The sequence below is a fragment of the Ciconia boyciana genome, chromosome 1, assembly GCF_034638445.1.
Source record: "Ciconia boyciana chromosome 1, ASM3463844v1, whole genome shotgun sequence".
In the NCBI taxonomy this organism is placed as follows: Eukaryota; Metazoa; Chordata; class Aves; order Ciconiiformes; family Ciconiidae; genus Ciconia; species Ciconia boyciana.
In genome coordinates, this window is record NC_132934.1 from 194,403,020 (window position 1) to 194,423,813 (window position 20,794).

Below are 20,794 nucleotides of genomic sequence, written 5' to 3' on the forward strand. Positions count from 1 at the left end.
CCAGTTTTGTTGGCCTCTTCTGAACAATGTGACGTGCTCCAATCCCTTTATAATCTTCATGGCCTTTCCAGTATGTTCATGTCCTTCTTGTACTGAGGAGCTTAGCACTGGAAACAGCACTCCAAGTGTGGCCTCACCAGTGCTGAGTAGAGGAGAAGGATCAACCCCCTTTACCTGCTGGCATTACTTTGCCTAATGCTGCCCAGGATAACATTCTCCTTCTTAACTGCAAGGGCATATTGCTGGCTCATGTTCAACTTGATGTCCACCAGAACCCCCAAGCCCTTTTCTGAAAAGCTGCTTTCCAGCCAAATGGCCCTCAGTGTACACTGGTGCCTCAGATTGTTCCTCCTCGGGTGCAGAACTTTGCGCTTCTCCTTGTTGAACTTATGAGGTTTCTGTCAGCCCAATTCTCCAGCCTGTCAAGGTCCCTCTGGATGGCAGCATGACCCTTTGGAGTATCAGCCACTCCTCCTGGTTTTGTGTCATCAGCAAACTTGCTGAGGGTACACTCTGCCCACCATCCATGTCATTAATGAAGATGCTAAACAGGACTGGGCCCTGTATTGGCCCCTGGGGTACACTGCTAGTTACTGGCCTCCAACTAGACTTTCTGCCACTGATCACCCCACTTAGATAAGCAGTTTAGGATGAGATGAAATGTCCCCTGAAGTGGCTAGTCTCTATCTACAGACCATGGAAGGTGGGTAGAGTGACAGAAAAAAACCCCTTAGGGTAAATAGCTACAACATGGCTCAGGACAGATGAGCAACTCCCATGTCTGTGTGTCCACAAGTATGCTGCCATGTGAGTGTGCCATACTTCAAGACCATCAGTGACTGACTGAATACACTGGTTTAGTACAAGGAAGAACACATCGTTGGAGGCCAGCTAATAAATAGATAATAATAGGTCATTCCTAACCTTATTTTACCACTATTATTTTTGAGTTTTCTCTCAGAATTAAATCTCTGTTTTAGGCATTTTTCCCCATTTTTCTGAAGTGGATCCTATGTTACTACATTCTACTTTTGTTCTGAACTCTTCAAGAAATGATTTTTCCATTCACCCAAGTGTGCTGAAGTTCTTATAAAGTATCATCTGTTAGATCATTAGTGCTGTTTATTTTCTCTTCCAGCTCTTACCTCACCAAATAATTAGCCCTCAAGATACGGTGCTACTTAACGTTCCTTTATCAAATACTGTTTAGTTAGCTTTCTTTCTACATGATAGCACAATCACATGGATTGTGAGTCCTGAGAGTGTGAATACATTTTAAAGAATAAAGTTTAATGAAATGCAGTAGGAAGCGTGCATGACTTAGATTCACATATCTGCTTCTTTTCCCTACTTAGATTTTTCAGTTTGTCCAAAAAAACCAAGTCTGCCTGGTAAATGTGCTTATAAACTCATGCTCTGCACTGTAGCATGCTGTGCTGGTTTTGGCTGGGATAGAGTTACTTTTCTTCATAGTAGCTAGTATGGGGCTGTGTTTTGGATTTGTGCTGGAAACAGTGTTGATAACACAGGGATGTTTTCGTTATTGCTGAGCAGTGCTTACACAGAGTCAAGGCCTTTTCTGCTTCTCACCCCGCCCCACCAGCGAGGAGGCTGGGGGTGCACAAGACGCTGGGAGGGGACACAGCTGGGACAGCTGACCCCAACTGACCAAAAGGATATCCTAGACCATAAGACATCATGCTCAGCAATAAAAGCCGGGGGAAGAAGAAGGAAGGAGGCGACGTTTGGAGTGATGGCATTTGTCTTCCCAAGTAACCATTATGCATGATGGAGCCCTGCTTTCCTGGAGATGGCTGAACACCTGCCTGCCCATGGGAAGTTGTGAATGAATTCCTTGTTTTGCTTTGCTTGTGTGCGTGGCTTTTGCTTTACTTGTTAAACTGTCTTTATCTCAACCCACGAGTTTTCTCACTTTTACCCTTCCAATTCTCTCCCCCATCCCACTGGAGGGGAGCGAGCAAGCGGCTGTGTGGGGCTTAGTTGCCAGCTGGGGTTAAACTGCAACACATGCTTTGAGGGCCTCATTCACCTCCATGTTAGTATGCATCGGCCAACTGAAGCAACATAATGAGAAATCAGACCTGCTAGTCCTCATTTAGTTTCAGTAATTTGTTAGGTATTGTTTCTATTTCAAAATATCAGTTTGGCATTTGGGAGAATGAGAATCCAGCACTCCACCGTCAGGCAATAGTTCTGAAGATTGCAGATATGCTACAGTATCCTTGGTTGGTGTAAATTTGTCTTGCCCCAGGAGAGCCTAAGAAGCTAAAGTGATTTGTTTCAGATGAAGTTTGGCCTATGAAATACATTTCTGATCTGATAATGAACAGTCACAGTACCCAAGAGCACACGACATTAGGCCTCTTTCTCCTGCAGATATATCAGGTATGCAATAAGCAGGTTCTAAGAAAACCACATTGCTTGCCATATATGTTAATTTACAGTCCCTGTCAACAGGATTATTTTAATGAAGATGGCAAACTGGATTTGTCCCTGTGTGTATCTACCGGTAATTCTGTCTTGAACATCCTTAGCTACCTTTATGACTGCCACACATAAATTGTGCTCAGCTTTTCTGCTCCTGATTTTCTGCAAATGTTGCATGTGAGATACTAAAATCAATTTTATTCTTAGTTCTATTCAACTTGTCTGGATATTTTTGAGGTGGGACAGGAGATGTAATCAGTTTCTTCAAGGGGAGAGACATTTTAGCTGGTGAAAACATTCAACTTCTCCCTTCATCTTCTCCAAAATGCAATTTAAAGTATCCATGTGATTTCAAAGCATTATTTCAATGGCTTTTATTGTGACCTTCAATTCTTTACTCTGTTGGTATGCTAAGTGGGGACATATGTAGATTTTCCTGTGGGAAAACAATTTTAACAGATGGGAAGTCTGTTTGAAAATTAGGAGGCCGGAGGGCTGGATGCAGCCGTGATATGTGGCTTAGGAAGAGGGGGATCTCTCTTCAACATTTCCTTGAAGGTACCTTAGGGTCAGGACTAAGCAAGACAATGGCTGCTAATTGGGAAGGGAGAGGGGTACAGTACAACCCCAGACATCCACACATGGACATGTATTTACAGCATAACACACGTTCACTGTAAATTCACAGCACTAAACTTGCTTCCTTCTGCCTCTTGAAAAATGCCATCCATCAATCACATGCAAACCATTCATTATTCCTTAATAATTCTGAGTATTACAGTTTCTCTGGTACAGTCCTGCCCTGATTAGGGGAGGGGAAAATGTTGCTGCCAGGGATGTTTTTAGCAAGAGCTGCTGGTGATCTCACACCAAAACAGGGAAGGACTCCTAAAGGCCATCAGCTCAATGGCACTGATTGGATCCCCTCATCCTCTTTGCACTGTGATTGTGGCCCCATCTTCTCCTGGGGTGGAATACGTTCCTGATCAGGACAAGGAACCTTCACTTTTAACATCATGTTTTAAAGTGCAGCTCTATTCTGCAAAGTAACTATGTAAAAATGTCACCTTCTAACTCATCAGATTTGTCACTTTAATGTGTTTAGAAGCAGATCTGTTCACTTTAATGATAAAAGTAAGTTTTTACTACTTTTTGCCTGTGTTAACTCTGTGGAGCCAATACAGCTAAAACATTGCACTAGATTTTATTTCTTCTCAGCTGTGTGAGAAGTATTTATTAACATTCAGTCATGAAGCCAATTGCAAATTCTCATTTGCAAATTCTAATTACAATCTTAGATCCACAAAGCCACCGGAGGCAGTAAATGAACAAATTTCAGGGTAGCTTTTATTTACAGACAATGATGTTCTCAATGAAGTCATGATTTGAACAGTGTAAGTTATGAGGAAGTGATAAAAAGGAGACTAGTTTTCCAGCATTAGATTCAATTTACAAGGCTGATAACTATCATCAATTTTTATCAGTAGAACATTGGGAAGACCTTAATGTATAGGATGGAGCACTATCATAGCACTTCACACTTTTAGTGATTTTCTTTTCAGAAGAATTGAAACAGCCTTTTATTTTAAGTGACACACTGAAAAGTCCATGTGTCATGGTTTAACCCCAGTTGGCAACTAAGCACCACACAGCCACTTGCTCGCCTTCCTTCCCCGGTGAGATGGGGAAGAGAATCGGAAAAAAAAAAAGAAAACCCGTGGGTTGAGATAAAGACAGTTGAATAGGACAGCAAAGGAGAAAATAATAATAATAACAATAATAATAATAATAATTAATAATAATAATAATAGAATATACAAAACAAGTGATGCACAATGCAATTGCTCACCACCCGCTGACTGATGCCGAGCCTGTCCCCAGGCAGCGATCGCTGCCCCTGGCCAACTCCCCCCAGTTTATATACTGAGCATTGATGTCATATCGTATGGAATAGCCCTTTGGCCACTTTGGGTCAGCTGTCCTGGCTGTGGCCCCTCACAGCTTCTCGCTGGCAGGGCATAAGAAGCTGAAAAGTCCTTGGCTAGTGTAAGCACTGCTTAGCAACAACTAAAACATCAGTGTGTTATCAACATTATTCTCATACTAAATCCAAAACCACAGTACTATACCAGCTACTAGGAAGAGAATTAACTCTATACCAGCTGAAACCAGGACACCACGTGAAGAGGGAATGTGAACTGGTGCTTTCCTCTGGGGACTAGAGCTGGGACGAAGTTTCAGATTTCAAAATCAGGTTGAGTCTTCCCTTCCCTGTACAACATGACATCTTTTCTCTGAAGGTCTTTCCAAACCTCTCTTTCTTCCGTGCTCCTTTTGGTGAGCTCTCAAACATATACACACAGCCATGGAGCAGCTGGAAATCAGTGACATCTCTGGCACTGTTTTTGCTGCTCTGCCCATTGTCCTAGCAACTTTCCTTCAATTAATGCATTAGGAAAATCTGAGGGGCTCAGGGTAGGTGAATGCTGACACAAGTTTGCAAGATATAAATACAGGGAAGAATTCCTTTAATGGGGCAGGAAGACTGAAAACTAACAGGAGATTGCAAGGAATAATGGGTGAGAGAGGGCTGGCTGAACACAATAAACCCCAGACTCACACAGCCTAATCTCCCTTAAATCTCTGTGCCTTTTGCCTAGTACCCACTGGTCAGCTTTGGGCTTTAAGAGGCCTTTGGATTCTGAAACAAAGCCCCAAAAATACCATGTTTGTACTCTTTCCTTTTGATGCCTGTGGACATCCATAATAAAAGGTACTATAAACATTTCACAGTGTTGAGATACTTCTGTCCTTTCCATAAAAATATTTTAAAAACCCTCTTTGGGAAGATCAGGGTTGTGAGTAATAAACAAATGCTTTAATTGACAACTTTGGGCCCACTAATACACTCCTAATGCTGGCATGGTTGTATTTTGTTGTAAAACAGAAGTCTGGGCAAAACTGTATTTACACTGGGGAGGAATCTTTCTTCTTACATGCAATATGGCTTTCCTTTCTCCATTCAACATTTTTCCTGGCCCTAAGCTGAGATCACCCTTTGAATCATATCAGCAGATAAAGATATGAACACTGCAAAGTAACTCAGTGTTATTAAAGAAAATCCTAGGGTCCAAAAGTCCCATTTATTTTCATCTTACATTTTTATGTCCAATATTATTTTAATGCCACTTTTATTAAAGTGTCAACCAACTGATGCTGTAATCAAGTGAGTGTCAGGTTCTTTTTTATGATGCTTTCTGTTTGTCATTTTAATAGTAAGAAAGCTATTTTCTACAAAAAGTCAGCATATGGGAAGGTCTTCATTTTGTAGAGGGAGTTCTTTTCCCCCACTTAGGAAAGGGACTCTGTTCTGAGGTTTTGGAGCTCTAAGCAACCCCAGAGGTGTCACAAGTACAATTATCTTCTGTACTTGTAGAATATAAAAGTGATTTGATTCATAATCCCTTTCACTTTGATGAAACCACTGGGAAGTGCTGTTCAGTGTGAATCGTAACTCAGGTAGTTAAAGAAAAAGGCAGGGAATGTGGGAGACTGGACTAACACAAAGAAAAGAAGAGAGGGCATAAAAGTCTCATACTGAATGAGAAAGGGCCCTTTGCTGAATTTGATTCTCACCATGACTTGGGGTTAAGCATCTGGTTAGTCTTGCCCTGGGATGGCTTGAAGCAGAGCCCAGTAGACCCTAAGTATCTTTCCATTTAATTCTACAGGTGATGGATTACATTCTTATCGAGCACAGGGTATGATTTATTAGGGGCTACAGAATTTTTACAACCCCAGGTTTGTACATTCATTTCTTGAACTACCTGAGCAAGAGAAATAACGCTGCTGTTTACAGCTATTACAAAGTAGAAATGGGCGAACCTTGAAAAACTGTCTCATATCTCCCTCCTTGTCCACATAAAGCAAGTTTCTTCTAGGTTTCTAGACAGAACTCTTCTTTCCATGTATTATAGCTGACTGGGAAAACTTTCCAGGACATACAAATGAAACCCTTCATTCCTAAAACATTTTTTGCTAATCATGTGATTTTGGTGTTAATGGTTTCTCTCAGCTAAAATGTAGCAATAATTAAACCAATCTGAGAAATATTTTTATTTAAAAAAAGAAAATACAAATATCATGCAATCGTTCACAAATGTTGAGAATGTCAGTAATTATGGAAGTCAAGGTCTTCCTTTTTGCTCTCTGGGCATACTCTTGACCAGGATATAAAATTAATTTTCATTTGTCTTTTCTTCTGGCCCAGAGGTCTTGCACTTGTGACTGAAAATGGCCTAGCTTCACTAGTGAAGAGGGCTGGTGCCTCACTCTATGCTGTCCTGGAAACTGTGGATTTCTTTGAGATGCCTAACTTTCACAAGTTGTGACGGCTACATATGAGCTGCCTTGGTTACTTTTCTAGAACTTTCCCAAGTCCATGACTTTGCAACATGGACATTCAGAATGGCCAAAAGGGACAATGAGCAACAGCAGCAAAAAAAAGAAGCATTCAAACTCTTGCACTATTTCTAATCCCTGTCCCCTTGGCAGCACAGTCATTTCATGCAGGATTTTTGACACTGGTATAAGGACTGTGAGAGTGTTTGTAGAGACACAAGGGAGCCAGTCTTCAAAACTACTCAACAAAAGTCCAATTAAATTTCTTGACAGCTGTTAAACCAGCTCAGAACAATTTTGAATACACTTCTCATTCATTTGGGAATCAACTGATATAATGATGAAGATAACATAACAATGCATTTGTTTTCCAAGCTATGTTTTTAACAGCAAATGACAAAGCCAGGCAACAGTATTCCTGTTGCATAAATTGATGAGAGTTAGGTGTTTATGTCAGGTGACAAAGCAGAAAGAGTACAAGCTTCATTTCCCACAAACGTGGCTGGGCCTGCAAGGCTAAATATCAACTTGTTTTCATCCAATCAACATCCCGCAGCAGTCAGAAATTGAATTCTACAAAAGATTTCTTCAGGGTCCATAAGCTTTAGGTACCCTCAAATGCCACATTTAGAAGGTAACCACAGGAAGAAAGTCTGCCAAAAAACGAGAAGGATAAGGCAAGTCATCTCCTTAGGCTGGAGATATTTATATTTGTTGCCTTAACTGGATACATCCTTATTACAGTAATTAATGTAAAATCATTAAGAAGTTCTATCAATTCTAATGGAATCTTTGCATCTTTGGGAAAAAACCTCAAACCTATTTTTACATATATAATGCTACACGTCCCCAGATTTTGGCTAAGTAATTCTCTACTACCTCCTCTGCCAACTATCTCTTTATTAGCTTCAGACCATATAAACAATTTTTATGATCACAACCGAAAGGCTGTAGAGTGACAAGTGGATTGGGTAGATGAGTGTATCACTTTCATGGAGATGAGAAGACCAAAGGAAACATTTCTATTTCTGGCGTGGACCACATCACAAAATGTTTGGCTGTATCATTCATTCTAATGCCCAACAACTGCTCTACTTCTTCATTTAGAAGAAGAGGAATAAATTTATCCTTATAAATCTCTCTGCTGTAAGGCTTTCCTGTCATTCTCATAACCCCCTCTGCCAGTTGCTCTACCTGAGTCTGGGAGGCCAGATAGGTACGGGTAGGCAAAGATCTGGCTTCCCTTTCTATTGCTAATCCAGGAGGCAGGTATATCCCTGCAGTTTCAGATACAGAAAGGATGCCAAGGCCTGAAATTAATCCAATAACCAAGTCCCTCAATGACCTTCTTCTGAAACTCCCTCCTTATGCAAAGCAGCAGCCAGTTGATGGGGGAAGCTGTGAGCATGAGCTGGACTCTGGAGGTGCCACCTTCTGTGACTGCAGGGAGGTGAATAAAGGGGTGGGGATGCAGTTCTTCACTCTGATTTTGCTTTGGAAAAGTTATTGTGCAACAAAATAGTTTGAGAATAACACTAGCTAAAGCAGATGTTGTGATGAAGTGAACTTTAGAAAGGCAGTTTGATTGGAAGATAAACTTTATGTGGCCTTTTTTTCAGTGTGATTTTTGGAGAACAGCAAAATTTAAAGGATTGGAAACTGTATTTCTCTCGGTGGCTTATAAGTACAGTATACATATGTAAATATAGGCCATGAGTTTTTTCCAGTGATGCCTCCATCTTATTCTACTACTCCATTTCTGTCTCTGAGAAAGCTCTTCAGGAGTCATGCACATTTGAATATTTGCCTCTCTACTGTGATTCTCAATAAAGACACAAATTAGTGTCAATGGTGATGATGTTTTTTCATAGTATAGACACCTGTCCACTAGAAACTGGACTGAAACCAGCAGATAGTAGTCATGATTTCCACTTCAGTACTGGGCAGTATTCAAGTCAGTGACACAAAACTAAAAGCTCAGTCACCCATTACCAATCACCCAAAATGTACAGTCTCCTTGAATATATTTAATTCTTCAACACTGATTAAAATAGCTTCATTAAAAAATGTATTCAAGGGCCCTGGAGTTTTAGCCTCTGATGCTTTTTATGTAGGCCAAAGAGTACTTGTTCTACAGGATTGAAGGAGGATTAATCAGCAAATTGGCTGCAACTTCCTTCAGAAACAGAATGCTGATTTTTAACTACTGTATTTTAATGGTATCTCTGAGCCTGAGACTTGATTTTGTGGCGTTCAGCATGTGACTCATGCTCTCTTATAACTTTGAATTATGCATTTCATCTTTTCTTCTGATTTTAGTGTTTACCGACAAAGAGCTTAGTTATTCCCAAATAAAACCAGCTGGCATGTTTCTAAGACTCTTTTGGTTGGTTTCATTTCTTATTATTCATCAGGGCTCAGAGACCCAGAGTCCAGCCCCAGACTGAGTACTTGTGCCTGCCTGAGCACCTCGCCAACTGCCCTGCCAAGTCAACTGTTTCAGAGTCTCTTACTTTCTCTCTCCAGTTTTTGCTTCTGAGACTTCAGAAGCCTTGCTTTCCTTGCAGAGTGGAACGACAGTATTTTTTGAATGCTTATCCACCAGGAAATCTATCTGCTGATCTACTATGCTGCCTCTTTGTGCTGCCACACTGGTGCATAAAAAGCAAATGTGACCCAGATTAGGAAAGACCTTTCTGCATGCGAATCCCTGGCAGACAAATTGCTCCAATATTTTAGTTGCCTGACTTATTCCCCTTTCTTGTTATTATAGGACCACAGGATAGCTCAGTTTGCAAGAGACTTCATATTTCTAGTGCAACCTCCTGCCCCTAGCAGGGTTAGGTTCGAGCTCAGCATCCTCCCACCACACACGGCTTTGAAGAGTCTGGCTCCATCCTCACTGTAGGTGCTGGGGGGGGCTGCTGTTGGGTGCCCCCAAAGCTGTGTCCTCTCCAGGCAGAACAAATCCAGGTTCCTCAGCTTCTCCTCAAGGGGCAAGTGCTCTTCCCCCTCCATTGTAGTGGCATGTACTGAACTCCCTCCGGTTTATTGATGTCTTTCTTGAACTGGGGAGCCCAAAGCTGGATCCACTAGCCTAGATGTAGTATAACAAGTGCTGAGCAGAGGGAGTAATCACTTCCCTTGCTCTGCTGGCTCTGCTTCTATTCATACAGCCCAGGACACTGTTGCCCCTCATTGCTGCCAGGCCCACTGCTGGCTCATGCCCAGCTCACCGTCTACCAAACCCAAAGAGCACCTACTGCAGAGCTGCCCCACAACAGAGCCAGTCCATCCCCAGCCTGTGTTGCTGCCATTGGCTCTACCCGCCTAGGGGCAGCACTTTGCATTTTTCCTTATTGAATTTCACGAGGTTGCTGTTGGCTGTTCCTCCAGGCTATCCAGGTCCCTCTGAATGCAGCCTGCCCTTGAGCATGTTGACTGCACCCACACTTGGGTGTCAGCTGCAAAACTTCCTCCAGTTTCCCTACGCAGCCTCTTCTTCTCTCTTTTCACCACCTCCTTGTTCCTAGATCCCTTTCGTTTTTATCTTAACTGCTTACTAAGCACAAGGTAAATAGCACTCTGCTCTGCTGTTAGAGCTGGCAAGCAGAAGTCTCCCTGTTTTAATCCAGATCACATTCCTTCTTACACAATCCTTTCTCATTCAAAACATCCAACCACATAGACCTGGATAATGTAAATTTCCTCACTGCTGCAATAAGGCATTTTTCTAACAGCAGTGTAAAACCTTAATCAAAGCTTACAGGAGCAGGGAATGCAACAGTGTACTTTTGTAATGCATCAGTAAGACCAAATGCCAGCTCTTTCAGTGCCAGCTGATTAGTCTAATCTCAGGCAAACCAGCTAGTAAACTGTGCTATGAGAGTATTTCCAAACTGGATTCCTTTCTCTGATATGCAAATAGTTCTTAAAAACTTCCAAAATGCTATTTTTATTTTAATGAGTAGATTTTTTTAGTCATAAGCAGGCTTTTGTAATCTTCATCAATACGTTTTTTAAAAATTGATGGTTCTCAGGTCAGCGTGGTTCGCAAGTTCTGAGAATTTTAAAGGAAGAGTTGGTCATCCTATATTTGCTTTAGTTTTCTGGTTTATCGTAGTAATTAAAGGATCATTAATTTTAAACACATTAATATATGCAAAGCTCCCTGTAAATACAAAACTCAAAACTCAATTACCGTTCCACATTTTGCTGTTCCCCTCTGGAAAAAATAGGGTAGGGGTCACTTTGTTCTAAAAATATATATGTCAGCTCAAATATATGTCAGCAAGTATTTATGAATCAAAATAGGATAACACCAAATAGATGATACTAAAAATGTCAGTGAAAACATTAGAATGGAAATACACCTCCTATTTGTTTGTCAGCCAAATACTAAACCTGGACTAATGCTTTTCCTTTGCCAACCCTGTCCATTTTTTTCAAGCCTGTGATTAGCATTAAAGAAGAAATCATGTGTTCTATGTGCCTGTAAATATTCACATATCCCATTTCCCTCAGCTGCTCTTTTGTCCCCTGACTGAGATATATGGATGTTCACCTGAAAAGCAAATGCCTGACTGTCATTACTCATGTCTGAATGCCAGCTCCTGAGCAAGGAGAAGCCAAGGCTCTTGAAATAAGAAACAGTCAGGGAAAGTTTCAACAAGCATCCAGGAATTGTATCTCTGACAGTGGCCTCTTGATGACAAGACTGTTCCGTTCCAGAAGGCACCAACTGAAAAGGGAGATCAATGTCAAGCTCAGGATCTGTCTGTGTCCTTTCTCCAGACACCACTTATTAACTGTACTGGCAATATCCAAAATAAAGCTAAAAAAATAATAATATCAATGAAAGGATACTAAGGACAGCAGTGAAAGCATTATATAGAAATACAATTCCTACTTATTTGTCAGCCCCATCCAGAACCAGGTCTACTGCCTCCTTTTTTCCAGCATCACTCAACATCATACAAGTTTGGAGATCCCTGGGGCAGTCAAATTGTTGGATGCTTTCTCCCTCTGTTCTCCAGGGAATAAAGAATTGCAGGCTGACAATTTTTTAGCTGAGTACATCTTATTTGAGCCTATTTAGCTTCTCAAGCCTTCATTCACTACCTCAGATTGGAATAAGTTAGGATTATTGGCCCTAGGTGTCTATAGGACTTCCAGGCAATTCCACCAGCTAGAGACAGGTTGGGAAATGGGATGGCAGCGGCCATCATCTTTCTCTTTGAACTTTGCCTTCACCATAGTTAGGCAGTGCTGCATGTTGGCTGTGCCACTTACCTAGCAGATTTCCTTGGTGTTAATAATCCTCCATGCTTTCCTTTGTTTCAGAACAAATGTTGAAATCCATCAAACAGCTTTACTTCAATATGCAAGGGTCTGTCTCATTTGTGCATTGCTAAAGCACATATCTAGCGTGGTAAAAACACAGCTTGCACTGAAAGCAAACACACCTAAATTAAGGTGAAGGTCCTCAGATGCTACCCTGATTGATATTACAGCAGTACGTGTTCAAATGAATAGATTTAAATATTTAAGCTAGGTTTTGTACAGAAACAACCCTACAGAAAGAAAGATCTCAAGCTCCTAGCAGCTCAGAACAAAACTATTTCATATGCTGACTGGATTTGCTCTTGCTGTGAGTAGTCAGTTCACTATAGAGCAAAACAGTGTGATTAGTGTGAGAAAACTTACTATGGATGGTGTAAGAACTACCTGTCAGATCTGAGACAGTGCCATCAAGCACAGATATAATGTACCCAAGAACCCTGTTTTTCAGCTCCCTGGGTTTTTCAAATAGAAAATGCACCACACTTAGATTCTTTTCCATTTGCAGCATGAATTGCTCCCCTCAGCTTATACTTTTCTGTAGATCTTTAATTTTTCAAAAGCATTTCACTGCAAACTCTCTTTCTGTTTCAAGGGAAAAACAAAGAGAAGATGGAGAGCAAAGGACTGGCTGAGGATGCCACACTGCTCTTTGCACTAGGACATTCTCTCACCACGCTGGTCGGAACAAGCAATCTAACCAGTAATGGCTTTCATAATCAGGATGCCCCGTGTTGCATTGTAGTCTGGCCTCTCTCTAACAAAGTCATTTAAGGCCCTGTGAGTTAATTAACTCTTGCGTAAAATCAGCCCAAAGATATAGATTTTTCAGTACCTCACAGAAAAGCTGTTAGGTGTAATTTATATTTGCCAGACTTTTTAAGACATTGGTGGTAATAATCCTCCGTGCTTTACTTTTTTTACACAAAAACATACTTGAGAAATTACTGTCACTGAATTATCAAAATCATGTTTTCCATATAGGGTCATATAAGATGTGAAAACACTTTCAATTATGTGATTCATAATGACAATTTTTAGCATCTTTTAGGATCTTCTGTCTCCAATAGAAAAGAACCTGATCACCAACAATATTTATTGAAGTTAACTGCAAAAATGGTTCTGTGAGGTAGAGGAGGTATTTTATCTCGGTTTTATAAATGGGAGTCTATCTTGCAGACAAACGGACATGAATCTTGCTGTGGTACACTGGGAAGGAGAAGGCAGAACAGGGAATCGAATTTAGGGTGGAAGTCATCTCAGCACTTCAAACATTAAATATCCAGTCTAAAATAATCTCTGAGAGAGCAAGAGAGACATCTCCCGAGCACAGTACCTCACACGCTAAGATAGATGTCTGGGGCACGCTGCCCTCTGAAGATGTCTCTCCCCACTGCTCCTGACAGGAGCTCAGCCAGCCTGATCAGTCAGCCTCCTGACAGCCAAAGCCTGAAGTCTTACCTTTGGTACTGCTGCTTCCAAGGTGACCATGGGAGTACCTACCCGTTGGGCTGCCTTGCTTGTGCAACCTAGCTCATTTCTCCAGGCAGTTTATTTCAAAAAAAAAAGAAGCAGTAACCACGTTACAACTGGCCATTGTGTTCCATTTTCATTGGGTTTGTTCATCCTGGAGAAGAGAAGGCTCCAGGGAGACCTCATTGCAGCCTTTCAGTACTTATAGGGGGCCTATAGGAAAGATGGGGACAGACTTTTGAGCAAGGCCTGTTGTGACAGGACAAGGAGCAATGGTTTTAAACTAAGGGAGGGCAGATTTAGACCGGATTTAAGAAATAAATTTTTTACAATGAGGGTGGTGAGGCACTGGCACAGGTTGCCCAGAGAGGTAGTGGAGGCCCCATCCCTGGAAACATTCAAGGTCAGGTTGGACGGGGCTCTGAGCAACCTGATCTGGTTGAAGATGTCCCTGCTCTTGCAGGGGGGTTGGACTACATGAGCTGTAAAGGTCCCTTCCAATCCAAAGCATTCTATGATTCTATGATTTTTAAACCAAAACTATTTTGCTAATCAGGATACAATATACCATTTCACAGAAGAAGCAAATGTTCTTGAACATAACCAAAATAAAATGCCTTGCCCTGGCAGGAAAGCTAGCAGATTAGACCATTCTGCTCTGTAGTCTTGTCTGGGGAGACCTACAGCATTCATTCTGCGCTTAGTTTTAGAGGACAGGCTGTGCTAGCCACAACAGAAGACCAGCACTGAAATTGCAAACCACATACATCATAGATTTCTGTTCCCACACAGAGAAGACTCTTCAGTAAAGTCAAAATATTGTTGGTTCTGTTGCATCAGCCTTTCTCTAGCTCATGCCGTGAGTCCTGAAGAGAGACAAGGAGTCATGCTGTTCTGCTTACTCATGCAAAGGAAACTAAAATCTGTTATGAAATAATAAATGCAGTATGAAAGACCTAATGCCAGTCTAATCACTCTGCAAATCTTGATCTTAAGTGGCAAAAATGCCTATGCTGCTCAGTGACAAAACCCAACACTGAAGCCAAGTGGGGATGAGAAATAGAAATGCTTTAATACGCCTTGTTTTTCCCTTCTGTTCCAAAGTCTTGGTTCCAAAAACTGGTTCACGCCTGCATTAGTAAGAAGTGGTGTGCAATAGGAGTGAATCCGCAGAGTGGGACAGCTGGTGCTAAGGATCCACAGGTCACACTATCCCTATTTCAGGGAGCAGTACTTCAGGTAGCTCAAGTATCATCCCACGGACTGAATGCCCACAACTGGCTGGAACACACTAAAGGCTCTCCTGAAGCCCATCATTTTGTTTAGTTCAACCAAGAGCAGTCCAGTTTGCATGCTCAGAGACTGCTCCATGACCTAAAGCAAGGTACACAGGGACAAATGGGAGATTTTCTTCAAAGTGTATCCTCAGTCTGCAGTAAAGCACTGATCTAGATTCACTAGGCATTGTTTTCAAGGACTTACTGGCAAACAAAAACTACATGGCTGGGCAGTTGACTTTCTGTGGCTTAGTCTATACTACTGAAATTAGATTGTCAAAGCCACCTAACAAACATGCAGCTCATACCCAAAAAAGGCACTATTTTATAGACAGCATTACACCGTATTTCTAAACACCAGCATTTATACTGGCATCTTTTACTACAATAAACTGCCTACAAGATTGCATTTTCCTCACTCCGTGCTAATATAGCTACTTTAGCAAGAATTTTTCATATAGACATTTCATAAACTCTGTGAAGTCTACACCATTCTGAATCAAGAAAAAAAATCCAGGAAGGAATCAAAGTACTTAAACCTTCCCCTGATGGACCAGAACACTTTTCATAAGCACATTTGATTCCAGCAAAACAAATCTGACCTCACACACTGAATGCCTGCTCCATGCCAGTCTTAGCTGCACTAATCGGATATTTGTGTGAGCTAGAATCTGCTTCAAGTAATGCTTAAATAATCACGGAAAGAATGTGGCCCAACTGTGAGAAACCTTTAAGCCCCTTCTCCCCCACCCCCCAAATGCAGGTGCACACAATAACACTGTGCAAAACTTTAAACACATCTTTCCTTTGACCTTTTGTGCTCTTCAGCTCCTTTTGGTATATAACCAATTCCCTGTGTCACATTATATATGAATTAACTTCATGTTCTTCATAGCATTAGGTTACCAGAGAAGCAGACAAGAAGTCTGTTTTGATATCTGAGGTCTGGATCCAGTAAAAGATATGGGTACTTAAAAATAAAGCTCTGCCAGGTCTCCTGGCTCTTGGGGTGAAACCCAGAGCTGAGATTTGACTTCAAAAGGGCAGTTATGAAAAATACATGATACCTTCAGTAGTAGTCATCTAAGTCTTGTCATGAGGAAACACTAAGCACAATGGAAGGTCTTAAACCGTGTCCCTCAACAGAGTTTAACTGAGGCAAGACTGAAGGAATATACCTTCATCTATATTTTCATATACATACATGCATACACACACACAAACACACATACAGTCTGCATACAGTCTGGATCCACAACACAGTGTCCTGCTCACTGGACAGAAAGCTACAGCTGGTCTTTGCAAGGATGGAGACAGTCCCTTCTTTGCCATAAGCAGAGTTGAAGGTGCCAAGGTGGCGATGTAGAAAGTAGGGAACCAAGGCCACTTCCTTCTTCAGCTTGTGTGGTTGCAAATAACATCTTCTCGTAGCTTCTTCTAAGTCTACAAGCAAGAAACATAATCTGGATGTGGTCAGTGTCCATGCCTCTTCTGGACTTGATCACACTACATGGCAAAGCTCTTCAGACTCTGGGCAAAATCAGAGAGCATGTGCATTTCAGAAAGTGAGGTAGTCAGGGCACTTAACTGCAAAAGGGAAGACTCAGGCTCTGATATTAATATCCAGGATCCTTCCTGGGGTTTTATCCAAATGAATAAACAGCTGGATAACTGGTACCACATCTGCCCTGCCCTCCAGAAGGTAACATCATTGCAGAGGAAGACTTATTCCTGTTCCTGTCCTTTTGTCTCTACAGGTCCTGGCATAACATCCTTGCCCACCACCTGCAGAGCCACACAGTGCTCTGCTGGAATTAAGGTAGAACCAAACTTGCTGAATGGAAGCACTGGTGTCCCTGGTCTCCTGAGAAACTGTGCCAGCCGTCACTGTGTGTCATGACCTTCTTCGTCAGCTGTATGTTTGAAAGTGAAATGTCAAGTTTTCTGGGAGAAATAAACAGCCGGATGCTCAGTTCAGACTAAGCAGTAACATTTCCAGCCTTGCACTGGAGCATAACTTTGGGCACTTGAGAACATTTTGTCACTAAAACTCAGGTCTTTCAGCTGCTTCAGCAAGCTAGGCACCATGGGGAGGGAAAGGAGAAGTGCTCTCTTGTACCAAATTACATGTAGCCTGCATCCAAAGTTCTTAAATACTGTTTTGTTCCCAAAGTCCTTGAAAGTGAAACTGGGCAAAGAGCAGCAGCATGAGACTTTTGTAATCACCATTCAGGAACTTCTCAACTGTGCCTTGATCTTGTTTTACACAATGATGTCCTGTTCCAGACGCAGCCTAAATTCTGATGAGACAAACCCCCAGCAGGAAGGCCAGAAAAAATTGATCCCAGGCTGTGATCATCAGCCATCAGCTTCTGGAATATATGGATGCAGCTCACACAGGTTCCAGGTGTTTCCAATGTAGTGACACATGAGCACACCTGGATATGGGGGCAACAACTCTCTAGTTACTGCATGAAATCTGGCTGGCTGGTTACCTGGACAGAATAAAAGTATGATGTTGGTAATGCAATAAAATGCTTTAAATCTGGAGCTGTGTGTAGAGCTATAGCGGTGATTCTTTGCTTGCTGCCTTACCTTCAACACACTTTTATTTTCTCCAGATGGCTCTAATTTTGGCCCTGAGTCCAGTTCCTCTTCTGGCTGTCATTGCAACAGTTGAACTACACTCAGGAGGTCAGGCTAGACTGCCAGACAGTCTGGCAGTGATGCTCCTTGGAGAACTGTATCTGGCCCTTTCTCCATTGGAGGGACTAGGATGCTCTTCAAAATGCTGTAGTACTGCATTTTCAGAGAGGGAATCTCCGCATGGCTTCTGAACAGTTCCACTTAATGATGCACCACAGGGCAACTCGATGACAAGCTTGATAAATTGCTCCAGGGCCAAAAGTCCAGTGGTACTGAGCATGTACAGAAGCTTATTTGAAATCTTGCATCTCTGTACAATGCAGATGGCGAACATGTGGGCAGTTACCCAAATTTGTCACCCCATTGATCTCAGAGCTATACTCGAATCTGGAAGAGATATCACCTGGAATGGCTTCACTTAGGGTTTCTGCGGTAGTGTCTTACTGCTTGACCAGCTTGGAGAACTGGATTTCATATTTGGAAGGGTCAAGGCCTGAACTGGCAGCACACACTTGATTTCAGCTTCAGGCACTGCTTGGAGCTAATCAAATTCCTACCTGTTTTATGGGAAAAAAATGCACCTTGCGTTTTATTCCAGTCCTTTTAAAAGGGGAGAAGAAAAAAGGCAGTGCTTCAGACCATGGCACTATCCTTTTTCTTCCCTTAGAACCAAGGGCTGCTTGAAGCATGGTGGAATCACTGCTCGTTCTACAGGAGCACATGCATCATTTCTGGGGCATCTGTGTTAATCGGGCAGCAGAGGCCACTTACACATGGCAGTTTCCTCCACAAGCAAGGAACAATACCATTACAGCTGTCTTCTGCAAAGCCCTTTGCAAAAATTGTGGAAGAGAGACAGATTAATATGAAGATATCCTTAAACAACCCTCTGATATGGCCAGTGGGAGACAGCCTGGTCTGTGTACCTCACACAGACACACTGTTAAAAAAGGTGAGTGAAATGCATTTAAGCAGGTAGCTGCAATAAACTAGTTTTAAAATACCTGATATTGTTCATTCTACTAATTTTATATGCAAAGTAAAATGATTTTAAATGAGTTTCTGATGAAAGAATAAGGTTATAAATAAAGCTTAGAACCAAATGGTGAATTATAATGATCTACTGAATGAAGAAATCTGCTCAGTACAGTTTATTAATCAAGCAGTTGGAGAAAAACCATTTACCCTGGGTCTGTGAAAGTAAAGTGGTCTTCACCAGAATATTAAAGTTCCTGAAGTAGTTTGTACTGAGAGCAAACAGACAGAAAAGGTGCAAATAAAACCTGCTTTCTCTCTCCACATCTTCCCTTTTCCTGGAGTGGAATAACAAGTTACCCAGATTTCCCTAAATGTGACATTGGTCATTAACACACCTAGAAACTTTTAACTGAAAATGACAGCACCTTTTTTTGTATGACTTTTCTCAGAAACACACCTGTCCATCTTGGACAGAGAAAGCATTTGCATTACCAGAGGACAGGAACTGCACTCTAATATCCTTCTGAGTCTCTGGGAAGACAAAGTGATCTCTCCTAACTTTATATATCCAAGCGATAGGCACCAGCATCTGACCTAGCTGAGAGCTCCTTTGGTAAGGAGGGAAACAGATACTTTTAGAGCATGACTTGGTAGATACTTCAGGATGAGATGAAGGGCACCTTAGAAGCTCTTGTTTCTTTCCATTGACCATAAAAAAGCTCTAGATGGTAAAGTCAGATATAGGTGTCCACCCTGTAGATGTCCACAGCTAGTCACTGAAGTCTGCAGTAGCAGAATTGTGGCATGCATCCCTGGGGGGAGCTGAAAAAAAGAATTGTTACTCTTTACACTCTTATGAGCCCAGAAATGGATAAACAACAGAATTATTAGGCCTCTCCTTCTGCCATTTCCTGCTTTGTACTTCAAGGTCCATGTCTTGTGAACATTAGCACAGGTGGCTGGCTGTCATACTTTGAGTAATCCACTGATTTCAAAGGTAAAAGTGCATATGTGCACATTTTAGCATGATTAAGGCCTACACTCAAGTTATTTCAATATTCCCATGACAGTTTAATTACAGAAAATGGCCACTGAATCTGCAGTTTCTGTTGAAAGGCTAAAATAAGGGTTGGGAAACAAGAAAGAATTTACATACTCTAAAGGGCTTTTCTCCAGGCTTTTCTCTAGTCTCTATTTACCTTCTCCCATGTAATTTCTATTGTCTTTCTCAGTAAAATTGATCTAAATAGCTGTAAAACCAGATTAAACCTCTTATATGGACACTGTTATTCAGAAAGAAACAGGGCTAAATTCAATTTCATTTATGTCACTTCTAAAGTCCAAAGGGAAGTAAATTACAATGACTGAAAGTAAGTTTTATTTTGCATAATAGTTTCCACTGGCATGGGGGATTAATGTAACTTCAATAATCAATTTCAAAATCACTATGTTTAATTCAGATCATTTTCCCTCAGCATCACAACGCAGACAGACTCTAAATGGTAGTTATTTGCTATAGTGCATAGACCCTTAAGAATGGATTAAGAATACTCTTTAAAAAATAAAAAAGAGTCAACTTCAGTTGCCAGAGAACCACAAGATGAAATGTAGCAGTTCTCAATCAGCCATTAATGATGGCCAGCATCATTAGGCATGCCGTGCTTCACCAGCAGCCTGCTGACACAACACACTGTCGTGCGATAACGGAGCGGTGGAAAACATTATTTTTAAAGCAGCATGATCACACTGAATTTGGATGACTTGATTCTATAGGGCTTGAAAAGGCCAGTTTGCTGAGCTCCACTCCAAACACATCCTATCTCGTAGGTCACAGATTAGACTTTGATACAAGCTTAGGTTTTAGAACAGCTTTCGTGTTCCAAAAATGTTGTCGCAGACATGGGATTGAACCATTAATTTGGCAGGATATCGTTCTTTTCACTAGCACTGTGACATATGGGGGTGGAGGAGGAAGAAAGATGGGAGGGAAAGGTGGTCATTTTGAATCCCTACTCAGCTGTCTCTCTCTCTCTTTTTAACACAGTCACCCATTGCAATCCCTCATTGAATAAACTTGGCAATCACAGGGGCCAGATGTCAAAGCCTGGCTTTGATTGTAACTCTCCAACACTGGCATTTGGCTGTGCCATTGGCTTATTCATAGGCAGTCCATTACTTATTTTAAAATCGTAAAGCTGTTGAGTTAGCTTCATTGTCTCTCTGCATTCAAT